The sequence below is a fragment of the Schistocerca americana genome, unplaced genomic scaffold, assembly GCF_021461395.2.
Source record: "Schistocerca americana isolate TAMUIC-IGC-003095 unplaced genomic scaffold, iqSchAmer2.1 HiC_scaffold_899, whole genome shotgun sequence".
Classification (NCBI taxonomy): domain Eukaryota; kingdom Metazoa; phylum Arthropoda; class Insecta; order Orthoptera; family Acrididae; genus Schistocerca; species Schistocerca americana.
In genome coordinates this window covers 37,501-42,500 of record NW_025726674.1, presented here as the reverse complement: position 1 = coordinate 42,500, position 5,000 = coordinate 37,501, and the positions used below count along the sequence as shown (strand labels likewise).

The 5,000-nt window shown below is 53.1% G+C and overlaps 1 non-coding gene across 1 annotated transcript in view; it reads right to left on the bottom strand.

Annotated features, from left to right (window-relative positions):
* LOC124592076 overlaps positions 1-1,126 on the bottom strand; it is a 1,910-nt gene extending 784 nt beyond the window's left edge. The window contains exon 1 of the ribosomal RNA XR_006977333.1: positions 1-1,126. This exon is cut by the window's left edge and continues 784 nt beyond it. This is a non-coding gene — a ribosomal RNA (small subunit ribosomal RNA).
* Positions 1,127-5,000: the final 3,874 nt, after the last annotated feature.

Here is a 5,000-nt window from a genome sequence, read left to right as displayed (position 1 = left end):
TTTATGGTTAGAACTAGGGCGGTATCTGATCGCCTTCGAACCTCTAACTTTCGTTCTTGATTAATGAAAACATACTTGGCAAATGCTTTCGCTTCTGTTCGTCTTGCGACGATCCAAGAATTTCACCTCTAACGTCGCAATACGAATGCCCCCGCCTGTCCCTATTAATCATTACCTCGGGTTCCGAAAACCAACAAAATAGAACCGAGGTCCTATTCCATTATTCCATGCACACAGTATTCAGGCGGGCTTGCCTGCTTTAAGCACTCTAATTTGTTCAAAGTAAACGTGCCGGCCCACCGAGACACTCACTCAAGAGCACCCTGGTAGGATTGCAACGGGGTCCGCCTCGGGACGCACGAGCACGCACGAGGCGCGTCGCACGCCTTCAGCTCGCCCCACCGGCAGGACGTCCCACGATACATGCCAGTTAAACACCGACGGGCGGTGAACCAACAGCGTGGGACACAAATCCAACTACGAGCTTTTTAACCGCAACAACTTTAATATACGCTATTGGAGCTGGAATTACCGCGGCTGCTGGCACCAGACTTGCCCTCCAATAGATACTCGTTAAAGGATTTAAAGTGTACTCATTCCGATTACGGGGCCTCGGATGAGTCCCGTATCGTTATTTTTCGTCACTACCTCCCCGTGCCGGGAGTGGGTAATTTGCGCGCCTGCTGCCTTCCTTGGATGTGGTAGCCGTTTCTCAGGCTCCCTCTCCGGAATCGAACCCTGATTCCCCGTTACCCGTTACAACCATGGTAGGCGCAGAACCTACCATCGACAGTTGATAAGGCAGACATTTGAAAGATGCGTCGCCGGTACGAGGACCGTGCGATCAGCCCAAAGTTATTCAGAGTCACCAAGGCAAACGGACCGGACGAGCCGACCGATTGGTTTTGATCTAATAAAAGCGTCCCTTCCATCTCTGGTCGGGACTCTGTTTGCATGTATTAGCTCTAGAATTACCACAGTTATCCAAGTAACGTGGGTACGATCTAAGGAACCATAACTGATTTAATGAGCCATTCGCGGTTTCACCTTAATGCGGCTTGTACTGAGACATGCATGGCTTAATCTTTGAGACAAGCATATGACTACTGGCAGGATCAACCAGGGAGCTGCGTCAACTAGAGCTGAGCAGCCGGCCGCCCGGGAGTGTGTCCCGGGGGCCCGCGCGAACACGCAAGCGTCCGCTCAATTATTCTGCAAACAGGAGGAGGCTGAGCTCCCCTGCACAATACACCTCGAAACCCTCTCAGGTCCCGGCGGCGCGCAGCGCCGTCCTAAGTACTTGGTCGGGTTCGAGAGAGGCGCAATCGCCCGGAGTTTGGCGAGTAGACGCTTTAGGTGCGACCACCCGTGCTCCCAACTGAGCTTGCCGCTGCCGACAGAGGCCCGGGAGCGTGCTGTCGTGGCATTGCCGGCGGGAGACAACACGCGCCACCTACGGTGGCCGGCAGCTCCAACGCCAGCGCCACAGAAGGACAAAAGCCCCACTTGGGTGCCGAAGCGAACTCTCCCAGCACAGCGCACGCGCCAACACGTCCGCACAGCTGCGATACAATCCACCTGCGAGAACCGCAGAGGCGACCGAGCAGCAGACGGCGTCGCGGCGCCGAGCGCCGGGCGGCGGCGCATCCTCAGCGCACACAGTCCTCAATCGGACCAGCACACTGCAGATGTCCACCGCGCTTCGCACCGGGCCCGCGAGGACCTACTTTGGCCGCACGGCGCCGCGTGCAGGGTGCGCCGGCGCGCAGCTGCGCCGCCTGCCGCCTCCGTCGGCCGGCGCGCCTGCCACTGGCCGCCCCCACCAGCCGGCTGTAGCGCGTGCGCCCACGCACCGCGCGGCCAGCACGCCGGAAGGCCCCCCCTCACCGGCCGGGGACGGTCCCACCCAGCCACCGCCGCGTATCGCTTCACACCCACATGCCATTCACGTTCGTGGGCATGGTGGGTATCGCTGAAACAACCGGTTGGTAGCTCAACCGATCGTCGCCATCACTGATTCACCTCTAGCGAGAACAACCGCACCACAACGGTTTACCAGTTCTTCATTTGCGTAACGTCACCAGCAAACGTAGACGTCCATCGCCATTTGCAAATTCAACGATTGTTGCATGCCTGTGTCAGGTGTCACGACACACTATGTCTGCCCACATACACGCAACAACATGTGCACGCTTCGCGAACACGTGGAAGGTGGCCCCCGTACGTATGCGATGTCCATTGCGCGAACGACTGTCAACCGGCCTCTGTCGCATGTCGCAGATGTGGAACGCAGTGCACCATGCTATCACGGTGTGTGAGAAGAGACGACTACGTCTGACAACACGCGCCACTACATCAACAGACGGCTCATGCTGATCGCCATCCACGGCATACCATACTGCAATCCAGCTCTTATAGGGAGACGACACGTAGCTGAGTGCACAATATTTGGACCGTATGGTTCGCCGTTGTTGGCGCAGTCGTGGTACGGTCACACATGTACCACGATGTATCATTCAGTACATGAGGACCAATGTGCGGTACAGTGTGTGATTTGGACGTACAACATCAGCGGACAGTTGCCACAAGCCGTACCACAACGTAGGCTGTGCTTCGCCATGCGAATGCCAATGAACAACTGCGAAGGGCATTGAGCATGTACGTCCTGCCGCCATCCGCATTACAGTGTATAGCTGCAAGGTGTTTAACATGAAGCGATACTCTGGGGACCGGGCAGTGCGAGTAGCAAACTATATTGCGGGGGTTGCAGTTAGGCAACACTACACTAATTTAACGCGTCGTATGACAATTACAGAGCAGGTTAAGGCCCAACGTGTGTTGGGTTAAGGCCCAACGTGTGTTGGGTTAAGGCCCAACGTGTGTTGGGTTAAGGCCCAACGTGTGTTGGGTTAAGGCCCAACGTGTGTTGGGTTAAGGCCCAACGTGTGTTGGGTTAAGGCCCAACGTGTGTTGGGTTAAGGCCCAACGTGTGTTGGGTTAAGGCCCAACGTGTGTTGGGTTAAGGCCCAACGTGTGTTGGGTTAAGGCCCAACGTGTGTTGGGTTAAGGCCCAACGTGTGTTGGGTTAAGGCCCAACGTGTGTTGGGTTAAGGCCCAACGTGTGTTGGGTTAAGGCCCAACGTGTGTTGGGTTAAGGCCCAACGTGTGTTGGGTTAAGGCCCAACGTGTGTTGGGTTAAGGCCCAACGTGTGTTGGGTTAAGGCCCAACGTGTGTTGGGTTAAGGCCCAACGTGTGTTGGGTTAAGGCCCAACGTGTGTTGGGTTAAGGCCCAACGTGTGTTGGGTTAAGGCCCAACGTGTGTTGGGTTAAGGCCCAACGTGTGTTGGGTTAAGGCCCAACGTGTGTTGGGTTAAGGCGCAACATAGGTTAGGTTAAGGCGCAACATAGGTTAGGTTAAGGCGCAACATAGGTTAGGTTAAGGCGCAACATAGGTTAGGTTAAGGCGCAACATAGGTTAGGTTACGGCGCAACATAGGTTAGGTTACGGCGCAACATAGGTTAGGTTAAGGCGCAACATAGGTTAGGTTAAGGCGCAACATAGGTTAGGTTACGGCGCAACATAGGTTAGGTTAAGGCGCAACATAGGTTAGGTTAAGGCGCAACATAGGTTAGGTTAAGGCGCAACATAGGTTAGGTTAAGGCGCAACATAGGTTAGGTTAAGGCGCAACATAGGTTAGGTTAAGGCGCAACATAGGTTAGGTTAAGGCGCAACATAGGTTAGGTTACGGCGCAACATAGGTTAGGTTAAGGCGCAACATAGGTTAGGTTAAGGCGCAACATAGGTTAGGTTAAGGCGCAACATAGGTTAGGTTATGGCGCAACATAGGTTAGGTTACGGCGCAACATAGGTTAGGTTACGGCGCAACATAGGTTAGGTTAAGGCGCAACATAGGTTAGGTTAAGGCGCAACATAGGTTAGGTTAAGGCGCAACATAGGTTAGGTTAAGGCGCAACATAGGTTAGGTTAAGGCGCAACATAGGTTAGGTTAAGGCGCAACATAGGTTAGGTTAAGGCGCAACATGGGTTAGGTTAAGGCGCAACATGGGTTAGGTTAAGGCGCAACATGGGTTAGGTTAAGGCGCAACATGGGTTAGGTTAAGGCGCAACATGGGTTAGGTTAAGGCGCAACATGGGTTAGGTTAAGGCGCAACATGGGTTAGGTTAAGGCGCAACATGGGTTAGGTTAAGGCGCAACATGGGTTAATGGGTTAGGTTAAGGCGCAACATGGGTTAGGTTAAGGCGCAACATGGGTTAGGTTAAGGCGCAACATGGGTTAGGTTAAGGCGCAACATGGGTTAGGTTAAGGTACAATATGGGTTAGGTTAAGGTACAATATGGGTTAGGTTAAGGTACAATATGGGTTAGGTTAAGGTACAATATGGGTTAGGTTAAGGTACAATATGGGTTAGGTTAAGGTACAATATGGGTTAGGTTAAGGTACAATATGGGTTAGGTTAAGGTACAATATGGGTTAGGTTAAGGTACAATATGGGTTAGGTTAAGGTACAATATGGGTTAGGTTAAGGTACAATACGGGTTAGGTTAAGGTACAATACGGGTTAGGTTAAGGTACAATACGGGTTAGGTTAAGGTACAATACGGGTTAGGTTAAGGTACAATACGGGTTAGGTTAAGGCACTTGGGGGGGGGGGGGGGCCCGGTTTGTTGATTGTGATTATCGTAAGTAAATGACTGCGGCATCATCTGATTTGCCACGTCAGGGTGCACCTTTGGCTCATAACAGGCGGCGCTCTGATTCCATGCTTGTGGCAGACCTGTGTCTTTCATTCCTGCCATTGTTTGTGTGGTGTGACAGGAGGCAGTATTGTGATGTTGGGTGCACCCCTGTCTGGGACATGTGTGGGTGTTGGTGGCTTAGCTGAGCAATGGTGGTTGTCGGAAGGGTGGGATATTCTGTTTTCCGAGTGGACCTCCCGGTCTGGTTATGATAGTGTGGATTGTCTAATGTGGCAGA